At 42.9% G+C, this 27,478-nt stretch overlaps 1 protein-coding gene and 1 long non-coding RNA gene across 6 annotated transcripts in view; both read right to left on the bottom strand.

Moving 5' to 3' along the window:
• cbarpb (CACN subunit beta associated regulatory protein b) overlaps positions 1 to 27,478 on the bottom strand; it is a 203,648-nt gene that overhangs the window by 92,116 nt on the left and 84,054 nt on the right. The gene's annotated exons all lie outside the window — the stretch shown is intronic.
• LOC148142504 (uncharacterized) lies at positions 954 to 6,051 on the bottom strand. Its single transcript, XR_015751826.1, has 3 exons — positions 5,989 to 6,051; positions 4,705 to 4,901; positions 954 to 1,053 (listed from the first exon to the last, which is right to left on the bottom strand). It is a non-coding gene; the product is annotated as an uncharacterized LOC148142504 (long non-coding RNA).

Raw genomic sequence — 27,478 nt, 5'->3', positions numbered from 1 at the left:
TCATTCTACTAACAGGAATTTTATCATCATTGTAAACTGTTCTGCACATCACTTTGCATTGTTTTCAACTTGAATGCATTATTAATGATGCTGTACGTTTGAATCTAAATATATTAGACCAAACATATCTAATTTGAAGAGTGTTATGTCAATCAGGTTAGATTGTGGGAATAGGTTTTATGAGAATTCACCAGCACTGAGCAGGGATTTGAGAGTAGGGATAACAGATAAGATATAATCCATCTGCAATTCTCACTTGTACATAGGGTTTTTTCTGGCAGAGAACCTGTTGAAATTATTCCAAATGTGATATTCATTTTTCACTGAAGTTTTAAAATATAAATTAGATAATGACTTGTTAATCAGATAATCTAGTATTAGCACTTTGTTACTTATAAAAATACACTTTTGGAAAGGTAGGTATTTTGAGGCAGGTATATTGGCTGCTGTGGGGTAAACAATTCCACATTAGCATAAATATTAGTCTGCTGGAGATATTATTCCTGACAACAATAGATCTATCTGTAACTTTAATACTGTTTATCACGTATGAATCATTTGTAACAATCAGGTGATGAGGGATAGGATTTCCGAAAAAGGAAATGTTTGCCAATTCAATGAGTGTTTAACTGTTTACGTATGTGATTCTAAAAGAAACAAGTAGACAGGCTTTCTTGAATTTTTATTTACAAAGAGGATAGTTTCTCTGATTCTTAACCAGATCCAATTAAAACGCTTGTATAAAAGTAGATTACAAAGTTGGAGGATTGATTAAGGAATAGTCTTAATGTTCAAGAAAGATTAAATTGATATTTCATAAAGGTTGATGACTTGGATGGACCCAGGCTGCGTTTATCAGTCATTCTTATTTCAACATGGAGTACGTTTAAAGATGTTGACAAAGAACTTCTTTTTTGTTATTCTAGTGATGACAGCTGCTTGGCTGTGTTCTTTACAATCTCTGTCTGTGGCAGGAAAAAGGTTGAGCTTGCAAGACGGGTGAATGAGGCACACACAGGTTTTTTGCCACTTCAGCATATTTTCTGCATCTGCCTGTAGCCCAGAAGAAAAAGTTTCTTAAGTACAAAAGAAGGTTCGCTTGAAATTCATATATTTCTATCTCACCAAATGACAAGCATCCCAGATATGATCATGGCTAGTGGATTCCAGTTGTAACTTTAAGACTGAATCAATTCTTCCCCGAGTCAAAGTCCTTCGTCTGAGTCTAATGCTCATTCTCCCACTCAGCTGACTGGACGCCCAGTGAATGAGGACAGGAGATGTGCTGCATTCACATTTTTTTTATCCACTCCATGGAATTCAGAACTAAACAAGACTTACAGCATGCCCAAAAATAAGTGCAAAAAACAAAGTGATAAAAAACATTCATTCATTGTCCAGAACATTATATTTGACGTGCTTGTTAAGATCAACAAAATTTTTAAATTTGTGAATATTAGCAATTTTAATTCATGATTTACAGTTGATTAAACTTGGATTAATTCACTTGTTCCACAAGAACAGCCTGTTTATATTCATTCAAGGGATTTGTGCATTGCTGGCTGCTCCAACACTTCTTACCTATCCCAAGTTATCCTTGAGAAGGTGGCACAGTCAGCTACAAGAATTGCTGCAGTCCAGTTGGTGCAGCTGCACACTCACAATGCTATGACAGAAGGAGTTTCAGATTTTTGACCCAGTGACAGTGAAGGAACAGCAACATATTTCCAAATCAGAATGGAAGGGGGAATTGCAGGTGGTCATGTTCCATATCTGCTGCCCTTGTCCTTCTGGGTGATAGGGGTTGTAGGTTTAGAAGGTGCTGCCTAAGGATCATTGATGAATTTCTGCAGTACATCTTATAGATGGTGCACACTGCTGCAGTTGAGTATCAGTGCTGGGGGCAGTGAATGTTTGTGGATGTGGTGTCAATCAAGTGGACTGCTTTGTCCTGGATGATGTCAAGCTTCTTGAGTGTTGTTGGAGGTGCACACATCCAGGCAAGAGGGGAGTATTCCATCACACTCCTGAGTCTTAGAAGGTGGACGGGCTTTGAGGAATCATGAAGTAAGTTACTTGATATTGTCCAGACCTTGTTTGGGGCATGGACTGACTGCTTCAGCATCTGAGGAGTTGCAAATGGTGCTGAATATTGTGCAATCAGTGAACATCCTTCCCTTCTTTCAAGGAAATTGTCTTTGATGGCTCTTGCAGACACATTCACTGTACTTACTGATTTGGAAATTTGCTAAGTCCAGTGAAGTGAATATTTAGTCAAGAAGTTACCATTTGAATCACTGGAATTTTGCTTCAATCTCATTAAATCCATTCATTAGTTTCCAACAGGTAATCTATAAAGTCATTTCTAATAAAACATGCATTTGTAACACACGTATTAGCTCGGGCAAATTTCATCTAAGCATTTTAATCAATCAAACGATTCGATAGGGTCAATACTGGGAAACCACTTCCTGTGGACAGAGGAGCACCAAAACAAGAGGGCACAATCTTAAAAAATTAGAATTCAAATTTAGGAGTGAATTCAGGAAGCACTCTGCTTCACAAAGACCAAAAAAAATCTGAAAACATCTCAAGATGTTGACAGGAGGAGTTAAGCCATTGTGATATCATCGAATGTCAAAGAGTGATGGCTAGAGTCTCCGGCCAGCTCAAATTTATATATTAAGTATAGGTCTTGCTGCATTTGGACATTGATTCCTTCAGTATCTGAGGAGTTAGGAACGATGCTGAACAATGGGAATGTCCACTGATGATTGCACACTTTTGACCATATGATGGAGTGAAGGTCATTGATGAAGCATCTGAAGATAGCTGACCTTAGGATAATGTCCTGAGGAGCTCCTGTAGAGATGTCTTGCAGGTAGAGATCCCTGACTTGACCTCATACCCACCGGCTCCCACTCTGGCGAACCCATTGATTCTAGCTTTGCTGGGGTCTTTGTTGACACACTCGTCAAACAAGGCCTTGATGTCAAGATAGTCAGTCTCACCTCACACCTGGAATTCAGCTCATTCATCCATGTCCAAACCAAGTCTGTAATGATGTCTGAAGCTGAATGGATTTGGCAGAACCCAAACTGGGCATCAGTGAGCAGATTGATGCTCATTAGTACTGCTTGACAGCACTGTTGATGACACCTTCCACCATTTTACTGATGATCAAGAACAGATTAATGGGATGGTAATTGGCCAGATTGGAATTGTCCTGCTTTTTGAATACCTTTCTGCACTGTCTGGTAGATGTAACCGTTATAGCTGGGACAGCTTGGCTAGATATAGAAACACCACTTTGTGAAGCAGTGGCCTAGACCTTAAGCTCCAAAAATCCCTCCTAAACCTTGCTGCCTGTTGACATCACTTTCCTCCTTTGGAGACAGCCCACTTAGGCCAAATAATTTCTTGGTTATCTATCCTAATGTCTCCTTTTGCCAGCTTGCTTCATATCTTGTTGTTAACGGCCCTTTGAAATATTTTGAGATATCTTAGTATAAAAGGCTCTACGTAAATATATTGTTATTATTGTTGATAGCATGTGGTTAATTAGTACTAAAGTGAATCCATAGAAACCTTTCAAAAAGTAAGCAGCTAGATCAATGAGCAGTACTCCCTAAAGTGCAGGTGGTCTGGGTTAAATTTGACAAGTTAGTGATGTGTGAGATCAGCAGCTTAGCTTCACACGTACTTCACAGAATCCAATCCAAGAATACTTCCAAACCAAATATAGAAAATTATAGGGACTCAGTAGAGCTTCACATATCCCTTTTGTGTTTCTCAGCTGGTGACCATTTCAAATTGAAAGCAAACTAAAATACCTACATGATGCACATTAACGAATGCTGGCTGCTAAACCCCTATCCTACTGAGAATTGTCAAGTCCTCTAATTCATGACGCACGACATATATGGGTGATGCATAAGACCAATGTTAAATTAATGCTTTGTGTCGCAATACCCAGCTCATTAATATGCAATGGGCTTATTTACACAAACATACATTTTATTCGGTGGCTGTCTTGTAGACTTAATTAAAATGTTGAAAATTCTCAAGCTTACTTAAAACTGCAATGGTTTTGAATTGGAACAATGTGCCTGGCAAGTACTTGTTTAATGCCTTTATCACCTAGAATCCAATCTGATGTGAAATAAAAGCTGCTTGATAAGTGGCAAGTAACATTTTCTGCAAAACAGAACCAGAAAATCTAACCCTCTTCCCTTGATGTCCTCAACTGCACTACCATCTCTGAATCCCCCATGATCAACATCCTGGGATTTACCATCAAACAGAAACTGAACTGGACTAACCATATAAATACAGTGGCTACAAGAACAGGTCAGACGTTAGGAATTCTGCGACAAGTAACTCACCTCCTGACGCCCCAAAACCTGTCTGCATCTACAAGGCACAAATCAGGAACATGATCGCACACTCTTCAATTGACTAGATGGGTGCAGTTCCAATAACACAAGAAGCTTGACATTGTCTATCTAGCTTCACTGGCATCACATCCTCAACCATGGGAACATAGTTACAACAGTGTGTACCACCCACAAGATGGACAGCAGAAATTCACCAAGGTTCCTGAGACAACACCTTCTAAGCTCATAACCACTGCTGTGTAGAAGGACAAGGGCAGCAGATACATGGGAACACTATTACCTGCAAATTCCCCTCCAAATTACTCACCATCCGGACATGGAGACATATTGCCATTCCTTCACTGTCACTGGGTCAAAATCCTGAAACTCCTTCTGTCCTAGCATTGTGTGTATACCTACACCAACAGATTACAGCTGGTCAAAAAAGGCAGCTGACCACAAGCTTCTCAAGGACAATTAAGGATAGGTAAGAACTTTTGGACCAGCCAGCGAAGCACAGATCCCCTGTATGAATATAAAAAAAACGCTGTTTTTACGAAGCAAGGAAATCAATGCAAGTTTAATCAACTGCAAAACATTCTTTAAGTTAAATTGCTGCAATTTACAAATTAAAGACATTTTATTGGTAGCAACAAATATATTAAGAATAACATTCTGGAATGTAAATGTTTTTCACTACTTTGTTTTATGGGTTTATTTTTGCACATGCTGTAAGTTAATTGCAAAGCAAGTTAATTGCAAAGCACTTGTTACAGTAACACTTTCCGTGTGTGGTATGTTTGAAAGCTGACAATCAACTGGATGGTCATGTTAGATATGCAATCTCATTTACAAAAAAAAACTCTCGAAACAAGATGATGCTCTGGTATTTGAACCTGGGAATGCTGGAAAGCCTCATAAAATAGTTTGGTGTCTAAAAATACCTCACATTCAGGGACGAAAACATTTCCATTGCTTTGGCAGCATTGTTTAGCACTGCTGCTTCACAGCGCCAGGGGCTAGGTTCAATTCCCCCCCTCGGCCGACTGTGTGCGTGGAGTTCACACATTCTCCTCGTGTCTGCGTGGATTTCCTCTGGGTACTCTGGTATCCTCCCACACTCCAAGGATGTGCAGGTCAGGTGAATTGGCCATGCTAAATTGCCCACAATGTTAGGTGCATTAGTCAGGGGTAAATATAGCGTAAAGGAATGGGTCGGGTTGGTTACTCTTCGGAGGGTTGGTGTGGACTTGTTGGGCCGAAGGGCCTGCTTCCATACTGTAGGGAATCTAATTTTAAAGTAATGATTATAGGTACTTAATTTCATAACTCCAGGAAATGCCCCTCAGGATACATGTGGTTGCTGTAATCTTTATGAAAGCTTGTAGACATTTTCTACATGGTTGGTCAGTCAAATTCAACAGTGTCAGTTCCAGAGAAATCCTAGATATGAGATCTTGAGTCAAGACCCTCTCATCTCCTCATGCACCAAAAGGCATGACCATAGTTAGAATTAGTAAACTGGAGCAGTCAGATGTTCTACACGAGGTTGCCAAGCCATGTTAATACATTCTTCTATCTCGTCTTCATTCCTTTATTTTTGACCCTTTACCTGCAGTAGTCTCTCTAGTTTTCTGTGATTGTTTTGTCTTCAAATCTATCGCCTACATCTTTAATTGACATATTCACAATGGATAGTCCAAACTTCATGCAACTTTCCTCAGCAGAGCGTAGGCAAAATTATAAGCAGATTGGTCAGCACTTGCAAGTAGTAATAATCTGAAAATAGGAGAACATAAATTTTGAAAAACCTTTGTTCTGGCAGTGTGTTTGCCTTTGCTATACTGTAACCTCAGGCTTCAGAAAGTTAGGATGATTTGGGATTTAAATGTTATTGCTACTTGTCAGTTAATGAAATAATGTTGCTGATTGGTATATACAGGATTAAAAGTGCACTACAGATATCAAATGAATTGTTACTCTTCTATACAGTAAAGCCACTATGCTAAATATCAGGCAAGATTTCCTCCTACAAAGTACAGATGAGGAGTAATCTATCATGAGATTGTGGACATTGGCCTGAATATTGCTGCAAGGCTATGAGCAATTTTTTTTAAAGGCAGAGGAACTCTGGCACTAACTCCTTGCTTCCACACATGCTCAGCTAAAATACAGAAATCTCGAAATTGCAATCCATGACACCACACACCTCCACAGACCGTGTTTTCCACCCTTTGATAATAGAAGGTACCAGAAGTCAATGTGAAGGTGTGAATATGTGTCAGTTGCTCAAACCCTGAGTGTTCAGTTGATTTAACCAGTGTGATATTTTAAGAATTTATAAGTAATAATTGTTGGTGAACAACCTCTCTGGCTTAGACTGGCAAGGAGTCTCATTTCCTCAGTAGAAAATTAATGTTGGAATTTGTTTGAAATTCTAGTAAAATTAAGTAAATGTTTCACACCACAAATGCCTTAGGTGAAATGTTCGTACACAGATTCACAACACTGAGAAATCATTTCATGGCAACATAAATTATAAATTGATTAAAAAGGACTGATACAATTCTAACAGAAGTCATTGTAAACTCCTGTTCCACCCATAATCTGATTTTTCAAACACACTTTTTTGAAGATAATAACATTTCTTGCAATGTGGGTGTTATTGATTTACCATATTTGAAGTATAGCTGTAGTTGCTCTCCAAGGTGCACAGACTTCCATTAACACCATATCCACCTCCAAATTAATCCTACTACTGGGCCCACAACATTGCTGCTAGGGATTGCAAACCTGGAATATGATGTTTTGTGTATTTGCTGCGATTACATTAGTGCTGCATGCTATATTGATAAATGTAATAATGGCAGTGGAATATTAACCCAGTCTTTGTTATATCAGAGGTCATGGGACTGAATATCAGGGACTGTTATAGTGAGTGGTATATATTAAAATTGAATACATTGGCCCTAAAGTAAAATACATGGAACCTGCCACAGTGGCTTGTCGGGTTTGCTTTTGTGTTATTAATACCTAGCATCTACAAAGTCATTGAAGCCTGTGAACCATTAAGCAGTACCTTTTTCCCAAAAAAGTCCTTAGTAGAAAACAAGGAACAATTCCTTTTTAAATGACAGCTTTTCTGACTGACATGTCATATATCAAAACTGCCCACACTGCTACTTGAAGTGCTCACCATCTATTGGCTGCAAAGAACAGAGAAAACCAATTTAAAAATGACAACTTCACAAAGAAGAGTTCTGAGAAATGATATGGTTAAAAGCGAAGAGCATTCACTAAACTGGTTGAGAGAACTAGACTCACTTAAGTAAGGTCACCTTTTAATTATCCACAAATTCTGCAAGTAGAAATGGCAATATTGGTTTCTTGTAACAAATATAATCCACACATCAGTTAGACAAAGGATGGTAGCCAGTCACAAAGCCACCTAAGAGATTCAGCTCACAGGATAAACCATAAGTACTCTGTGACTGATATTTGGACTCCAAGAGATGGACTGCTTTATTGCACACACTCACAGGTTTCAATGGCTAAAATCTCCACAAAAACATTTTCTCTTTAGTCTCTATAACTGCCAATCAGGAGGCAGGCCTTGCAAGATTCTTCAGACATCACTTTCCTTGGCATGAATTCTGAGAGGTAGATTAAAGTAAGAGGTCAGGAACTCCCCTTTCTTCATTTAAAATAGCAAAATTGGACTTACATCTATTGGTGCAAAAGTTTAACTGAGAATGGATGGGATAGGTAGGTAAAAACCAAAAGAATTGCGGATGCTGTCAATCAGAAACAAAAACAGAAGCTGCTGGAAAAGCTCAGCAGGTTTGACAGCATCTGTGAAGAGAAATCAAAGTTAACATTTCAGGTGCAGTGATCCTTTCTCAGTACTGAGATAGGTCGATGGCTGATATAAGAAGTCTCAATTTCTATGAACTTGTATCGTAGTTATGAATCCGGATTTTATGAATATTGGGGACAGAAGCTTGTGGCACTCCACTCAATACATTGACAGACTTGATGCCATTTCCTTAGCTCAAACCCACTGCTTTCACTTTTACAACCAATTCCTTTTCTATCTCAATTTCACCTGGAATGTTTACAGTCTTGAGCTTGTTGAACTTGATCAAAAGGTTTCCTGGAGTTTTTAACCTGCTATATCATTGGACTTTCCAAAGCCCACATGCTCAAGAACAAATCAAGGAACTTGGTGAAGACGTTCTATTCATTTTGAAAGGCATCTCTTGCTGCTCTCGATTGGTTCAGGATGTGAATCGAGCATGAAAAACAGGTTCATTTATTTTTGCAGTGAATAGGCAAAGACCATTGCTCAAATCATAATTCAATCCTAAATGCTATCCCTAGTAATTTGAAGAGTAAAGAATCCAATGCATTACTGAGGATAAAGTTGGAAAAAACAGAAATATCGCAAGGATCTCAAAATAAAATTTGCATTCATTAAGTGTTTTGCCAACACTTTGCCTGCTCATAAACAAGAACACCACCCCATTGCATTTTCCTCTTTTTGTTGAGAAATTGACACTTTTTCACATCAATGAAATTTCTGTTCACATACATTAATGTCAAAACATGAAATATTGTTGTTTGTCTAATTGCATCTAAAGTGCTTGTATATTTAAAACTCAAAGAGCACTGCCTTTATTTTGCAAATTAAAGGTTAATTTCCATAATGTTGCAAAGTACTCTGAACTCAGATCAAAACTGGTGAAAGAACAAGACAGCATATTGCAGACTGGCCAGCTCTAAGGGCCTGAGGGACAGCATTATTGTTAATCATTTGAAAGTGTTCTCAAAAGTAAATAAATAATATTACTTTGTCATGGAGATAGTAGGTATTTATACAAAACTTAAGGTTGCTTAATAGACAGACAATGGAAAGGTAGTACTTACACAGAAATATGAATGAATTTGCAGAGTTATTCTTTGTTCATGAGATGCAAGCATCTCTTACAAGACCAACATTTATTGCCTTTGCCCAATTGTCCTACAGTACATGGCTGTGAATTACCATTGTAGACTATTGCAACCCACACTGTTATTTAGGTAGTGAGCTCCAGGATTCTAATCTAACAATAATGAAGGAACGGCGATATACTTCCAAGGATTATGCATGACTCTGAGGGGAATGGAGGTGGTTGTGATCTCTTACACCTACTGCTGTGTTCTTCTAGTGACCAGTTGAAGGTTTGGAGGATGCCAAGAAAGGCCGTGGCTTTGCATTGTGTCTTGTTCATGGCACATGTTCAGCTATGTGCAGGGAGTGAATGTTTAAGGTGGTTGATGGGCTATCCATCATGCAGGATGGTTTGTTCTAGAAAGTGTTGAGCTTCCTGCATGCTGATGGAGCTGCATTTATCTAGGAAAGTGCAGAATATCATTTGATTAACTCCTGATTGGCATCAGTGACTGAGACAGTGAGTTACTCATTGTAGAATTTCTAGTGCTTGAACTTTCTCCAGTTCACTTCATAGTCAGTGGTCCACCCATGGATGCTGATGTTTTGGAATTAGTGACTCTTTTGTTGGTGAGGGTACTTAGCATCTAACAGTCTGAGTGTTATGAAGGTTTTGCCACATGTGGACATAAAATGCTTCAGTTTCTTAGGAGTTGATAACTTAATTGAACATTGCTCACTGATGATTGTCCATTGCCACTTCTGACCAAATGGTGGTGAAGGTCTCTACTGAAGGACCTGAAGATGGTGGAACCTAGGATTTGCCCCAAGGAAATTCTGAAGCATGATTATGAGGCCCTTGACAACCATCTTCCTTTGTGCTAAGTCCAATTCTAGCTCACAAAACGTTTTCCTCAATGCCATATATAAACATTGAGAGAGAAAGGTAGGTAAATACAGAGAGGAAGAGAGGTTGTGCATGCTATACTAATTCTGCAAAGTATTAAAAAAAAATTAGAAATATCCTTCTGGAGGTGTTCACAAAGAATTTATTACCCTAACCAGACATTGTTACCATGAATCCTTAGAAGAGTATAAAGGAAGTAGGAGCATACTGAGGGAAATCAAGAGGGAAAAAGGGGACATGAGATAGCTTTGGCAAATAGTGTTAAGGAGAATCCAAAGGGTTTTTACAAATACATTTTGGACAAAAGGGTAACCAGGGAGAGAATAGGGCCCCTCAAAGATCAGCAAGGCAGCCTTTGTGTGGAGCTGCAGAAATGGGGGAGATATTAAACAAGTATTTTGCAGCGGTATTTACTGTGGAAAAGGACATGGAAGATATAGAATGTAGGGAAATAGATGGTGACATCTTGAAAAATGTCCATATTACAGAGGAGGAAGTGCTGGATTTCTTGAAATGCATAAAAGTGGATAAATCCCCAGGACCTGATCAGGTGTACCTTAGAACTCTGTGGGAAGCTAGAGAAGTGATTGCTGGGCCCTTTGCTGAGATATTTGTATCATCAATAGTCACTGGTGAGATGCCGCAAGACTGGAGGTTGGCTAACGTGGTGCCGCTGTTTAAGAAGGGTGGTAAGGACAAGCCTGGGGACTATAGACCAGTGAGCCTGACGTCGGTGGTGGGCAAGTTGTTGGAGGGAATCCTGAGGGACAGGATGTACGTATATTTGGAAAGGAAAGGACTAGTTAGGGATAGTCAACATGGCGTTGTGTGTGGGAAATCATGTCTCACAAACTTGATTGAGTATTTAACAAAGAGGATGATGAGGGCAGAGTGGTAGACGTGATCTTTACGGACCTCAGTAAGGTGTTCAACAAGGTTCCCCATGGGAGACTGATTAGCAAGGTTAGATCTCATGGAATACAGGAAGAACTCGCCATTTGGATACAGAATTGGCTCAAAGGTAGAAGACAGAGGGTGGTGGTGGAGGATTGGTTTTCAGACTGGTGGCCTGTGACAGTGGAGTGCCACAAGGATTGGTGCTGGGTCCTCTACTTTTCGTTATTTATATAAATGATTTGGATATGAGCATAAGAGGTACAATTAGTAAGTCTGCAGATGACACCAAAATTGGAGGTGTAGTGGACAGCGAAGAGGGTTACCTCAGATTACAACAGGAGCTGGACCAGTTGGGCCAATGGGCTGAAGAGTAGCAGATGGAGTTTAATTCAGATAAATGCGAGGTGTTGCATTTTGGCAAAGTAAATCTTAGCAGGACTTATACACTTAATGGTAAGGTCCTAGGGAGTGCTGCTGAACAAAGATATCTCAGAGTGCAGGTTCATAGCTCCCTGAAAGTGGAGTCGCAGATAGATAGGATAATGAAGAAAGTGTTTGATATACTTTCCTTTATTGGTTATAGTATTGAGTACAGATGTTGGGACGTCATGTTGCAGCTGTACCGGAAATTGGTGACATCGGTTAGGCCACTTTTGGAATATTGCATGCAATTCTGGTTTCCTTCTTATCAGAAGGATGTTCTGAAACTTGAGAGGGTTCAGAAAAGATTTACAAGGATGTTGCCAGTGTTGGAGGATTTGAGCTATAGTGAGTGTTGAATAGGCTGGGGTGGTTATCCCTGGAGCGTCAGAGGCTGAGAGATGACCTTATAGAGGTTTATAAAATCATGAGAGGCATGGATATGATAAAGAGACAAAGTCTCTTCCCTGGGGTGGGAGAGTCCAGAACTAAAGGGCATAGGTTTAGATTAGATTAGATTAGATTACATTACAGTGTGGAAACAGGCCCTTCGGCCCAACAAGTCCACACCGACCCGCCGACGCGCAACCCACCCATACCCCTACATTTACCCCTTACCTGACACTACGGGCAATTTAGCATGGCCAATTCACCTGACCTGCACATCTTTTTGGACTGTGGGAGGAAACCGGAGCACCCGGAGGAAACCCACGCAGACACGGGGAGAACGTGCAAACTCCACACAGTCAGTCGCCTGAGGCGGGAAGTGAACCCGGGTCTCTGGCGCTGTGAGGCAACAGTGCTAACCACTGTGCCACCGTGCCGCCCACAAAGTGGTTTAGTGTGAGAGGGAAAAGATATAAAAGAGACCTAAGGAGCAACTTTTTCACGCAGAGGGTGGCACGTGTATGGAATGAGCTGCCAGACAAAGTGGTGAAGGCTGGTACAATTGCAACATTTAAAAGGCATCTGGATGTATATATGAATAGGAAGGGTTTGGAGGGATATGGACCGGATGCTGGCAAGTGGGAATAGATTGGGTTGGGATATCTGGTCAGCATGGATGAGTTGAACTGAAGGGCCTTTTTCCATACTGTAAATCTCTATGACGCTATGTTTAATAATCACTTGGAACAAGTAAATATACTGGAATAGTCATACTTTCTGGTTAACTCCGGCTGCACAAATCACTAAACAAAAAGAACACTATAGCCTGTGAGAGGGACTGATCAACTCTCAGTGTGATTTAGGAGCAATGGCTGGATTATCTGAAATGCATTTATTAATCACATGTTTCATGATTTTTATCAGCTTGCACTGATTTTGAATTGATGTGATTCAAACTTTTGGCCATCAATTCAAAACACTAAGTTCATAGGTATTTTCCATTTGCCCTTCTCACAGAAAATGAAAACATGCTCAAAGTACAGAAACAAATGGACAGTTAACATATTGGTACCATCACTTCCATTAGGCAGTGTCCCAGACAAATATAAACTATTTGCAATCAGTTTCAATGATGAGGAAACAGAGGGTAGTGGTGCTAAAGACATTGAAAGTAAATCCTGGGAAGGCAAAAAGAACAGGCCTGATAGCCAGCATGCTTATCTGCTGATAGCCTTATTTCAGCAGAAATATGAGGTTCAGCATTTTTTCTGGAGTTTTGATTATGAAAGACAGAAGATTTAAAATGTGATGTGCAGCTCATAAATCAGGTAGATCTGTGGAAGTAACAGATTTGAACACTATAACATTCCTCTGACCTCCACAAGGACAGAGAACTTCCAAAAATCATTGTATTTCCGTAACTAATTTGAAAGAACATAGAACATAGAAAGTACAGTACAGAACAGGCCCTTTGGCCCGCGATGTTGTGCTGAGCATTAATCCTAATGTAAAATAAAATAACTTAACCTATGCACCCCTCAATTCACTGCTATCTGTGTGCATGTCCAGCAGTCGCTTAGATGTCCCTAATGACTCTGCTTCCACCACCACCGCTGGCAATGCATTCCATGTATTCACCACTCTCTGTGTAAAGAACCTTCCTCTGACATCTCCTCTATACCTTTCTCCTAATATCTTAAAACTATGACACCTCGTGCTAGTCAATCCTGCCCTGGGGAAATGTCTCTGGCTATTGACTCTATCCATTCCTCTCATTATCTTGTATACCTCGATCAGGTCACCTCTCTTCCTCCTTCTCTCCAGAGAGAAAAGTCCAAGCTTAGTCAACCTCTCTTCATAAGGCAAGCCCTCCAGTCCAGGCAATATCCTGGTAAACCTTCTTTGCACCCTCTCCAAAGCCTCTGTATCTTTCCTATAAGAGGGTGACCAGAACTGGACACAATATTCCAAGTGTGGCCTCACCAGGGACTTGTAGAGCTGCAGGAAAACCTCGCAGCTCTTAAACTTGATCCCCCTGTTAATAAAAGCCAAAACACCATAAACTTTCTTAACAACCCTATCCACTTGGGTGGCAACTTTGAGAGATCTATGTACTTGAACATGAAGATCCCTCTGTTCCCCCACACTGCCAAGAAAGCTGACTACAAGATTTCACCTTTCATGGTTTTTACTGTAATAAATAAATTAAATGCAACATTGACTAATCAATGTACAATAGACAACATAATTTAACCACAGAGAAGATACCCCAAGTGGTCTTTATCACAACCGACAATGCAAGACTTTGTCCTTTAAATGATCATTGTATTCCCCTGTGCTCAGTCTCTATTCTCAGTGGTTTGCTTTTTTCCTTTCATAGTTGGGAAACTTTAAATCCCAGGACTGACTTTCGCTGTGAAGGTTACCAGAATTTGGCAAATTTTACAACATAAATTGTCTTGAAGTTGACCCATTCAATCAGAGCCAAGATTTCACTCGCGTTCTGATTCTCTATTTTGTGTACAGGACTAGTTGGTGTCATCTCTCTTCTCTCTCTGTTTCTTGTTAGCATTTCTGTCTGTTTTCATGATACCCTGTAACTTGATACTACAGTGGCTTCATATGGGCTTGTCCTTTTTCAAACCCATCTCCATGACAATATGAATCACATGTCTCTTATATCCCACTGGAAATACTGATTAGTAATCCTCTAGACTCTTAACTCCATCTATCTTAGAATAAACAATTCAAAGTATAACTCTTAATAAAACCTGACAGTTCCAACACTCCAATATGAGACTGCCTACCCACAGTCAGCACATTGTTCTTCCCATTGACCACAAGTGTGACTATCTTGCACCTTTCTCCTAGGAAATCAACCCGAGCTTCCATTGAACTTTTAGCAACCGTGTCACCCAGGTTCATTACCGGGCAAACTTCAGAGCAGATCAAATGACCCTCTTCATTCCTCTGTTTCACTGTCAATTAAAGAGACATTCTCAAATCATAACAATCTTATAAACTCTGCTTGCAATTGAATCCTTTCCACATTCTGTACTTTCTAATGATATCTCATTTGTTATGAAGAACTAATTTTGCAATCAAGGAAAATTCATTTTAAAGTACAGAGGTTAAAATCTTATCAGTTAAGTATTTGATATTATGGCACTCAGGCTATTTTTAGTTCAGATTTGAGCCCAGACATCTACACTTCAGACAACATAAATACAAACTGAACTACTCTGTAAGAGGTTTAACCAATGTTACTTTCAGCATTCACATACTTGTTTATTCTAAGATCAAGATTGTCAAGTACAAAGGGGTAGATTTAGTTGAGACCAATGAGAACTACATGGATTTCAACTACTGTTGAAAGCAAGAGCATGTTTAGACCTGTGGCCATACAAGCATTGAGAGAAATATTGAATGTAAAGGGTCCAGAACTAACCGAGATCTCTGCTGCGCATTTTGACAGACATATTAGATTAAATGATTACAGAAATAAAGACTTAAGAAAATGTACTTGGCTCAAAATGAAAATGCAAACCAAAAATTCATTATTATGCATTAACTCCTAAAAATTCCCATCTGCTCTTTTCACAGAAAATGATGAAGCTAGTGGTGTTCAAGGTGCAGTCAGCACAGAGGTATCGTCACTTCGAGACAGGTGCAGACATTTCTACATCCACAGATGGTTATCAGAGTGTAAGATCACAAGACAAATAAGGATATGGAAGGATAAGAAAGACCACTTAATTGATCCTTATTCATCCATTCAGTGTGTTTTCATGAGGACCATAACCAAGGGCTTAAACCGTTGTGCTACCTTCAAGCTAATTTCCTCTTTATATGAATAACAACTTCCTAGGATTGACTGTGGGCACATGGGCGTGGCTGTGTGCATGTAGGTGTGCACGTGTGTGTTGGGTGGGGCGGTTGGTGGAATGGTTTGAGAACTGAGCTGTGGATGAGGTAAGATTGTCTGGACCCATGACCAAAGAGGTAAAAACAATGACTGCAGATGCTGGAAACCAGATTCTGGATCAGTGGTGCTGGAAGAGCACAGCAATTCAGGCAGCATCCAAGGAGCTTCGAAATCGACATTTCGGGCAAAAGCCCTTCATCAGGAATACAGGCAGTGAGCCTGGAGCGTGGAGAGATAAGCTAGAGGAGGGTGGGGGTGGGGAGAAAGTAGCATAGAGTACAATGGGTGAGTGGGGGAGGGGATGAAGGTGATAGGTCAGGGAGGAGAGGGTGGAGTGGATAGGTGGAAAAGGAGATAGGCAGGTAGGACAAGTCCGGACAAGTCATGGGGACAGTGCTGAGCTGGAAGTTTAGAACTAGGGTGAGGTGGGGGAAGGGGAAATGAGGAAACTGTTGAAGTCCACATTGATGCCCTGGGGTTGAAGTGTTCCAAGGCGGAAGATGAGACGTTCTTCCTCCAGGCATCTGGTGGTGAGGGAGCGGCGGTGAAGGAGGCCCAGGATCTCCATGTCCTCGGCAGAGTGGGAGGGGGAGTTGAAATGTTGGGCCACGGGGCGGTGTGGTTGATTGGTGCGGGTGTCCTGGAGATGTTCCCTAAAGCGCTCTGCTAGGAGGCGCCCAGTCTCCCCAATGTAGAGGAGACTGCATCGGAGCAACGGATACAATAAATGATATTAGTGGATGTGCAAGTAAAACTTTGATGGATGTGGAAGGCTCCTTTAGGGCCTTGGATAGAAGTGAGGGAGGAGGTGTGGGCGCAGGTTTTACAGTTCCTGCGGTGGCAGGGGAAAGTGCCAGGATGGGAGGGTGGGTTGTAGGGGAGGGAACGGTCTTTGCGGAAGGCGGAAAGAACACACCAGATGGCCTCCTTCTTTAGAGACTGCAATTTCCCTTCCCATGTGGTTAAAGATGCCCTCCAACGCATCTCGTCTACATCCTGCACCTCAGCCTTCAGACTCCACCCCTCCAACCGTAACAAGGACAGAACGCCCCTGGTGCTCACCTTCCACCCTACCAACCTTCACATAAACCAAAACATCCGCCGACATTTCCGCCACCTCCAAGAAGACCCCACCACCAGGGATATATTTCCCTCCCCACCCCTTTCCGCCTTCCGCAAAGACCGTTCCCTCCGTGACTACCTGGTCAGGTCCACGCCCCCCTACAACCCACCCTCCCATCCAGGCACTTTCCCCTGCCACCGCACGAACTGTAAAACCTGCGCCCACACCTCCTCCCTCACTTCTATCCAAGGCACTAAAGGAGCCTTCCACATCCATCAAAAGTTTACCTGCACATCCACTAATATCATTTATAGTATCCGTTGCTCCCGATGCAGTCTCCTCTACATTGGGGAGACTGGGCGCCTCCTAGCAGAGCGCTTTAGGGAACATCTCCGGGACACCCACACCAATCAACCACACCACCCCGTGGCCCAACATTTCAACTCCCCCTCCCACTCTGCCGAGGACATGGAGGTCCTGGGCCTCCTTCACCGCCACTCCCTCACCACCAGACGCCTGGAGGAAGAACGCCTCATCTTCCGCCTCGGAACACTTCAACCCCAGGGCATCAATGTGGACTTCAACAGTTTCCTCATTTCCCCTTCCTCCACCTCACCCTAGTTCTAAACTTCCAGCTCAGCACTGTCCCCATGACTTGTCCGGACTTGTCCTACCTGCCTATCTCCTTTTCCACCTATCCACTCCACCCTCTCCTCACTGACCTATCACCTTCATCCCCTCCCCCACTCACCCACTGTACTCTATGCTACTTTCTCCCCATCCCCACCCTCCCCTAGCTAATCTCTCCATGCTCCAGGCTCACTGCCTTTATTCCTGATGAAGGGCTTTTGCCCGAAACGTCGATTTCGAAGCTCCTTGGATGCTGCCTGAACTGCTGTGCTCTTCCAGCACCACTAATCCAGAATCTGGACCCATGACCAATCAGCTCTCAGAACACAAGCCACAGCTGGGGATTTTTAACAAATGGCACAATGGACTTCAGGCTTCTCACCACAAGGAGGGAGGGAACCCAGTCAACAACCCCGTTATATGGGAGGTCACTAACTAAGTGGAGGCAACCTCCCTGTGGCAATCCTGTGGGAAATGTATTTCTTAATTAAAGAAAAGAGTGCAGGCATCATATTATTCATAACCGTCTAGTAATCAATTGCTTGTCAGAGACTGATTAATTCCGTGGGTGCATTTATAACAGTAAATCACATTAAAAGCTATGAAACAGACATCACCATGATTCCGTGGGTGTGCAGCTTGCGGGTCTACATCAATCGAACTACTGGTAAAGCGACAACATTGTACACACACACCTACAGTCCTAAAGATGGAATCTCTTGAAGGCAAGGTACACTTACAACAGTGGGCAAGAAAGGCTCCTGGAGCTCAAACAATTTGCTCAGAAGGGTTTTCTCTTCATTACTTCAATTTTATAAAAATATTAAAAGTTTATGTTGGGCTTCAGTGCTCCCACTTGCATCAACAGTGGTCACCACCAGATGGAGCTGCAGAGGCTGTTGACTGTAGCTGTAGCAAACAATCAGGGTGGAGAGATCAGCTCGAGGAGGGTGGGGGTGGGGAGAAAGTAGAATACAGTAGAATAGGTGAGTGGGGGAGGGGATGAAGGTGATAGGTCAGGGAGGAGGGTGGAGTGGATAGGTAGATAAATGATAGGCAGGTAGGACAAGTCATGGGGACAGTGCTGAGCTGGAAGTTTGGAACTAGGGTGAGGTGGGGAAAGGGGAAATGAAACTTCTCCACCCTTCAGGCTCTCTGCCTTTATTCCTGATGAAGGGCTTTTGCCCGAAACGTTGATTTTACTGCTCCTCGGATGCTGCCTGAACTGCTGTGCTCTTCCAGCACCACTAATCCAGAGTCTGGTTTCCAGCATCTGCAGTCATTGTTTTTACCGATAGGAAACAATGTCAGGCAAATGTGAAAGTGGGCAAGTGGAGGACTTGGTGGTGCACAGCTCAGGGGTGTATATGACAACAGCTTACAGAGTAAACATGCTGCCTGGGCTTGAAGAGCATGGTGATGTGTGAAAAAGAAACAGGAGACATGGTTAGTGAGGAGAGAGTGGAGTCCGGTCTCTATATTGGGAGGCAGTCCAGGGGCTAGGTCATTTCTTGACTGGCAAATTGGCCTTAGTCAGGCAGTTGGTCCAATGTAAATCAGAGGGTCTGTGTCTTGGCAGTCTGGGATGGGTCACAATCATTCAGTCCTGGCAGTCAACAAAAGCAGTCTGGCACTTGCTGGTCATTCAATTGCGCTCATCTTGCAAATTTACATTGGGAGAAAATGGGCCACAGTTAGTCAGGAGGGTGGGCAAGTATAATCGAGAAGTTTTTTTTTAAGAGGGCCAGTCCAAGCTGCCATTAAGATTGCGGGGAGTTCATGCTTAGGAATTGGCCTGGTTATATTCAGTGGCTGAGGGAACGACCACAGTGATGGGGGAAATGGTAGGTGGAGGACCCCTGATAGCATATCAGAGGGTTGCTGCCTACTCTCAAAGAGGATGGGTCTAAGGCAAGGCATGATCATGCTGGCCTTGATATGGGGAGAATGCAGGGGCAAAGGAACCTTTATAGTCAGGGGCCCCAGGGTAAAACAGGGTCATTTTTATTAAAACATCATATCAAAGGGTCTCTGCTCAAAAGGGGAGAGAGTTATGGGACACTGGGGGCACTGGAAACCTGACACTGTAGCATACATGAAGAATAGGAGGGTGTTTTGTAGATTCCTGGCAGAGCCTGCAAGTCACAGCAGAAAATGCAAAAATCTTATTGCTCCAAAAATCAGCCACACAATAAGGTTTGGATATTGACAAAACAGGAATTGGAGTGTGAGGAATAAGTAGCTGTGGTTTGGAAGGGGAGTGGAGTTCACGTCTGGAATGTGAGGCCACCGAAAGGGCTATCCAGAAACCAGGAATTCAGTGATTACACAGCACTATCCATCTGTTCTCAATTCATACTCAAGCAGCGTCACAACATTCCGCATACCATCCAATTCTGACCTCATCTCATGAAGGACTGATTGAGAGGACACTGGACCCTATGTGCCAACTTGTGATCTGAGTTGGAAAGTGTGGCACTGGAAAAGCACAGCCAGTCAGGCAGTATCTGACAAGCAGGAGAATCAACATTTCGGGCAAGAGCCCTTCAGCCCGAAATTCAACTCTCCTGCTCCTCGGATGCTGCCTGACCAGCTGTGCTTTTCCAGTGCTACACTTTCTGACTCAGATCACAAGTTGGCACACTCTTCGACACTGATTGCCAGCATCTGCAGTCCTCACTTTCTCCTACATGCGAATGCATGTCTCCATACATACCTGAAAATCTATGAGCCAATACATCGATATTTATAGAAGAATCCCTACAGTGTAGAAACAGGCCCTTCGGCCCAACAAATCCACACCAACCCTCCGGAGGGTATCCCATCCAGACCCATTCCCCTACTACCTCTACATTTACCCTGACTAATGCACCAAGCTACACATCCCTGAGCACGACGGGCAATTCCTGCACATTTTGGATTGTTGGAGGAAACCGGAGCACCCAGAGGAATCCCGCACAGACACGGGGAGAATGTGCAAACTCCACACAGACAGTCGCCCATTGGAATCGAACCCAGGTCCCTAGTGCTGTGAGGCAGCAGTGCTAACCACTGAGCCACCCACATATCAAGCTGTAACCAGCCCCAGCTGTCAGCGTTGGTCAGACCAGTTGCAGATTATTTTAAAAAATGTATGACTTCAGCAAGCCAGAGATGCACCTGGGTCATCTTCACTAAAGTGGTCAGACAATCTACCAATGAGCTCAGGGATTACAGCCAGTGGGTGAAATGGGAAAGATGTCAGATTCTCAAAGAGCAAAACTGTTGGTCCCCCACAGCCCTGGTATAAAACAGTTTGGCTCAGTACATTTGAAGGTTGCTCCTTTTGGAATCTAGGCAGGCGATAACATACCTATTGCCTTCCTTTAAGGCTGTATTTATCACCCACCCCTAATTGTCAAGAGGTCAGCAAAGAGTTGACCATATTGCTGAGAATCTGGAGTCACATGTAGGTCAGACCAGGTATGGGCAGCAGATTTCCTTCCCTAAAGGACATTAGTGAAGCAGATGGGCCTTAAACAATAACCAGCAGCAGTTACATTTTCAGCATGAGGTAAGCTTTTAATCCCAGAATTCTTTCAAATTCCTCCGTGTGCCATGATGGGATTTGAACACATGTCCCTAAAACATGATGAGAACTGAAGATGCTGGAGAAGCGCAACAGGTCTGGCAGCATCAGAGAAGAGAGAATTAGAGTTCAGAGAATCTGGGTGTGAGGGTGAACTGTGAGGACGATCAGAGATACTTCAGTTTGATTTGGACAATTTGAGTGAATGAGCAAATGCATGACAAATGAAGTAAAATGTGGATAAATAAGTGATCATCCACTTTGGTAACGAAAGTACGTAGGCAGATTGTCTGAATGGCAATAAAGTGGGAAATGGCAACAAGACCTGGTGTCCTTGTATACCAATGACTGAAAGTAATCACACAGGTGCAATAGGTGGTGAAAAAGGAAAATGCGATATTGTCCTTCATAGTGAGAGGACTTTCTACGATTTCAGAGGGCCTTCTGTGTGCAATTCTGATTCCCTTATCCAAAGAAGGATGTTCTAGCTATGGAGGGAGCACAATGGAGATTTACCAAATTGATTCTTGGGTTGGGAGAACTGGCATACGAAGATAGACTGATTATCTATAGGACTATATTCAATGGACTTTAGAAGAATGAGGCAGGATCTCATACAAACCTATAAACATCTAATGGGACTAGATAGATGTTCGTTAAATTCACCTAGCCCACCTCACACTTCCCTCGCCTTCCTGGACCTCTCCATCTCCATCAATGATGACCAACTCACACTGACATTTTTTACAAACCTACCGACTCCCACAGCTACCTGGATTATACCTCTTCTTACCTTACCTCCTGCAAAAATACTATCCCGTATTCCCAATTCCTTTGTCTCCGCTGCATCTGCTCCCAGGAGGACCAGTTCCACCTCAGAACACACCAGATGGCCTCCTTCTTTCCAGACCAAAATTTCTCTTCCCACGTGGTTGAAGATGCCCTCCAATGCATCTCATCCACATCCCGCACCTCCGCCCTCAAATCCCACCCCTCCAACTGCAGCAAGGACAGAACCCTCCACCCCAACAACCTCCACATAAATCGCATCATCTGCCAACATTTCCGCCACCTACAAATGGACCCCACCACCAGGGATATATTTCCCTCCCCAGCCCTGTCCGCTTTCCATAAAGACTGTTCCCTCTGTGACTACTTGGTAAGGTCCACGCCCCCCAACAACCCAGCCTCCCCTTCTGGCACCCTCCCTTGCCACCACAGGAATTGCAAAACCTGCGCCCACACCTCCCCCCTCACCTCCATTCAAGGCCCCAAATGAGCCTTCCACATCCATCAGAGTTTCACCTTCACGTCTACACATGTCATTTATTGTATCCGTTGCTCCCGATGCGGTCCCTTCTACACTGGGGAGACCAGTCGCCTTCTCACAGAGTGCTTCAGAGAACATCTCTGGGACACCTGCACCAATCAACCCCATCGCCCCATAGTTGAACATTTCAACTCCCCTTCCCACTCTGCCGAGGTCATGCAGGTCTTGGACCTCCTCCACCACCACTCCCTCACTTGCCGATGCCTGGAGGAAGAACGCCTCATCTTCCACCTCGGAACACTTCAACCCCAGGGCATCAGTGTGGACTTCACCAGTTTCCTCATTTCCCCTCCCCCCATCCTACCCCAGTTCCAACCTGTCAACTCAGCACCACACACATGACCTGTCCTACCTGCCAATCTTCCTTCCCACCTATCTGCTCCACCCTCCTCTCTGACCTATAACCTTCATCCCCACCTCCATCCACCTATTGCACTCTTAGCTACCTTCTCCCCAGTCCCACCCCCCTCCTATTTATCTCTCCACCCCAGAGGCTCCCTGCCTCTATTCCTGATGAAGGGCTTTAGCCTGAAATGTCGATTTTCCTGCTCCTCGGATGCTGCCTGACCTGCTGTGCTTTTCCAGCACCACTCTAATCTTGACTCTGATCTTCAGCATCTGCAGTAGCGACTTCTGCCTGGATGTTCCCAATGACCAAGGAGTCCACAATCTGGAGTTCCTATATCAGGATACAGGGCAGGTCAGGTCATTTAGAACTGAGATGAGGACAAGTTTCTTCATCCAGAGTGTGTCAAGCCTGTGGAATTCTCTGCCACAGAAAGCAGTTGAGGCTAAAACATTGAATGTTTTCAACAGGAGTTAGACATAGTTCTTAGGGCTAAAGGCATCAAATGCTTTTGGGAAGAAAACTGGCACAGGGTATGGAATTGAACGATCAGCCATGATCATACTGAATGGTGGTTCAGGTTTGAAGGGCCTATTCCTGTTCTTAATTTCTCTGTAACTTTGAATCTAATTTGACTCTTCGTTGGAACCTGCAGCATCCACAGTATTTTGCTTTTATTTGCCAATAACGTGAGCCTGAGGCTCTGCATCACTTGCTCAGTGACATTAGCTGTCTGGCATTGCCTCACCGACTCAGTGGTCAGAATAGACTCGCAGACCTTACATTGATGACAATGGTATGCACAAGGTTCCATGTCGACGAGATGAAAAAGACACATCAGTGCAAATCTGGGAAACAATGTAAAATAAGACCCAATTTATTTTTGGACCAGGCACAGGAGTCCATCTCCTGGTTGAAAGGCGATTGAGGGAGGCTTCCTTGCTCTTAAGTACTAACCAAAACCTTTTCGTTGATTTGAGGCTGATATATTCAGAGGGTTTACGTGCAAGAGTGAGTCACCGGGGCTATTGTCAAAATCAAAACGATGCAGACAATGAATATTAATGTTTACATTCAAAAAGAACAAAAAAGTCGTGACAAACAACAGAAGCAGCAGTCTCAGGAGGATCAAAGGACTGTGGACTGTGAAGAGTAGCTCAGGAAATCCCTAAATGCAAAGAACCTTGCTTTAAAACTCCGTCAATACTGAAAACCAAACTGAAACATCACTGCTCAAATGCACTGTCTTCCAGTCACAACTGTTCAAGTCTTACCTTTATGTGGACAATACCTTTCCACAATTATAAATGTTGAAGTTAATTAAAACCCATGTATCTCATTTATTTTTACAAATTTATTATAATTACCACAATTCAAAATCACACAAATTGCAAGACTTGAATTGTAGAAAAGTATTTTTAAGACATTAAATTAATATATTTTGGCTGCTAGATGGAGAATTATTTTGAATAGGCTGATTTTGTTTGTTCCACTGATTTGTGCCTGAAGGTTTTATAATTTCAGACTGCCCTCTGAAAAGCATCCAACCCAGACTCAAACCCCTACCCCATCCCCGTAACCGACATTTACCTTACACATCCCTCAACACTATGGGGCAACTTTACCATGGCCAATCCACCTAATTTGCATATCCTGGACAGTGGGAGGAAACTGGTGCACCTGAAGGTAACCCACGCAGATATGGGAAGAACATGCAAACTCCACACAGACAGTCACCCAAGGCTGGAATTGAATGGGTCCCTGATACTCTGAAGCAGCATTGCTAACCATTGTGCCAACATGCCATCCCTACAGTTATGAATGAGGAAAAGACTGGTCCTCGGGTGGAAGTGTTAAATTGGGATAAAGCGAATTACCACAGGATGAGGCAGGAATAGGAGAAATTAGATTGGGAGTGGCTACTTGAGGGTAAATCACAGCTAACATGTAGGAATCATTAAAAGCTGGTTGATTAGAGTTCAGAACCAGCATGTTCTTGTGAGGATGAATGGTAAGTATGCCAAGATTCAGGAACCTTGGATGTCAAGAGATATTGAACGTTTAGTCAAAAAGAGTAAAGATTTGGGGTACTGAAATCAGATAAGGCCCTTGAGAAATACTTGAACAAAGAACTCAGGGGGCTAAAAGGGGGCTTGGAAATTAGGATTAATAAGGATCCCATGGCATTTTATGCATATATTAGGAGCAAGAGGGTAGCTAGGGAAAGGGCAGGTCCGTTCAAGGATAAAGGAGGAAATTTATGCTTGAAGCCAGAGGAAGTGGGTGAGGTCCTTAATGATTGCTTCGCATTAGTATTCATCACAAAGGAGGACATGGGCAATGCTGATATTAGGGAGGGATATGTTGATATTCTAGGTCATGTCAATATTAAGGAGGAGGATGTATTGAGATAGATAAGTCTCCAGGAACTGATGGAATCTATTCCAAGGTATTGAAAGAGGCAAGGGAGAAGATTGCTGGGGTCTTGGCAGAGATCTCTGAATCTTCTTTAGCCACAGGTGATATCCCAGAAGACTGAAGAAGAGTCAAGCCACCGCCACCGCAGGAACTGTAAAAACTTTCCCCTGCCAGCGCAGGAGCTGTAAAAACTTTCCCCTGCCAGCGCAGGAGCTGTAAAACCTGTGCCCACACCTCCTCCCTCACTTCTATCCAAGGCCCTAAAGGAGCCTTCCACATCCATCAAAGTTTTACTTGCACATCCACTAATATCATTTATTGTATCCGTTGCTCCAGATGCGGTCTCCTCTACATTGGGGACACTGGGCGCCTCCTAGCAGAGCGCTTTAGGGAACATCTCCAGGACACCCGCACCAATCAACCACACCGCCCCATGGCCCAACATTTCAACTCCCCCTCCCACTCTGCCGAGGACATGGAGGTCCTGGGCCTCCTTCACCGCCGCTCCCTCACCACCAGACGCCTGGAGGAAGAACGCCTCATCTTCCGCCTCGGAACACTTCAACCTCAGGGCATCAATGTGGACTTCAACAGTTTCCTCATTTCCCCTTCCCCCACCTCACCCTAGTTCTAAACTTCCAGCTCAGCACTGTCCCCATGACTTGTCCGGACTTGTCCTACCTGCCTATCTCCTTTTCCACCTATCCACTCCACCCTCTCCTCCCTGACCTATCACCTTCATCCCCTCCCCCACTCACCCACTGTACTCTATGCTACTTTCTCCCCAACCCCACCCTCCTCTAGCTTATCTCTCCACGCTCCAGGCTCACTGCCTTTATTCCTGATGAAGGGCTTTTGCCCGAAACGTCGATTTCGAAGCTCCTTGGATGCTGCCTGAACTGTTGTGCTCTTCCAGCACCACTAATCCAGAATCTGGTTTCCAGCATCTGCAGTCATTGTTTTTACCACCTTGAAGAAGAGCCAATGCTGTTCCTTTGTTTATCATAGGCTGGTTAGCCTTACATCAATTGTAGGTATCATATAATCTCATGTAAAATCTGAATTTTGTTGACTTTTTTTAAGCTGAAATTAGGGGGTCGACTAGTACACAAGTATTGCTTGGGGGGATGAAATTCACGCTTGGTATAGGTCAAAAAATAGACAAACAAGAGCCAGATCTATATATAAATATTAACAAAAAAAGGAAAAGGAATTATGGCCATTATTGAATGAGTATCTACAAAATAACTGTCTCCATTCTGCCTGCCACAGTAGAACGGTACTGTCGTACTGTATTCCAGTTACCAATACTGTAAAGTACATATAGGTCTACTCATGTAGAAATGTTAATAGTCAAACCAGCAGGTGGTCAGGACGCCACATAAATTAGTGCCATAATTTACTGGAAGTATGATAATGAAAAGCCTACCACAGAGAGCACACATTTACTGTAGCTTGCTTCGTCATATTAACACTCATACCGTATATTCAGCTTAGTTTTGTAGTTTATCGGTACATACCAACACTTCAAGTTTTCTTATATTGGTAATGAAATTTTGAGGTAACAATGTGGTATGTTCTGATAATATCCAAGTACTGTGCCCTTTAAGACTGCATATATGGTCAGGAAAAGAGCCCTGAAAAGCTGGGGTCGACTTTTACACAAGGTATATCAAAATTTTGTTACTGAATGGGCCACAAGTAGGGGATCGACTTTTACATGAGATCAACCTTTACATGAGTATATATGGTAATCATTGGAGAAAATTCTTAGAAACAGGATTTACTCACAATTGAAAAAATATGGACTTATTAGGGAGAGTTGACATGGCTTTATGGAGGGGAGTTCTTATCTCACAAATTTAACTGAGTTTTTTGAGGACTAGTGGACTCATTGCCACAGAGGGCTGTGGAGCCCGAGTCATTGAATGCATTTAAGACAGAGGCAGATAGATTCTTAAGAGGATCAAGTGTTTTGGGAAGAAGGCAGGAGAATGGGGTTGAGAAAGATCAGCTACAATCGAATGCTGGAACATATTCGACAGGCTAAATAGCCTAATTCTGTTCCTATATCTTGTGATCTGATAGCCTTAAGTGATAAAGATGATTGACGAGAGTAGGGCAATGGATGTTGGATGTTACAAAAGCATTTGACAAGGTTCCACATTGTAGGCTGGTCCAGAACCAGAAGGTTAAGTTGCATGGGATCCACAGTGAGTTGGTAAGTTGGATACAAAATTGATTTGGACAGAGAAGGTTTAGGATAGTTGCGAAGGGTTTC

The sequence above is a fragment of the Chiloscyllium plagiosum genome, unplaced genomic scaffold (genome assembly GCF_037043375.1).
Source record: "Chiloscyllium plagiosum isolate Xiang-an unplaced genomic scaffold, Cpla_swu_hap1 HiC_scaffold_28, whole genome shotgun sequence".
NCBI classification, from domain to species: domain Eukaryota; kingdom Metazoa; phylum Chordata; class Chondrichthyes; order Orectolobiformes; family Hemiscylliidae; genus Chiloscyllium; species Chiloscyllium plagiosum.
Note: the sequence above shows the minus strand (reverse complement) of the source record. Positions and strands in the feature narration are given on the sequence as shown.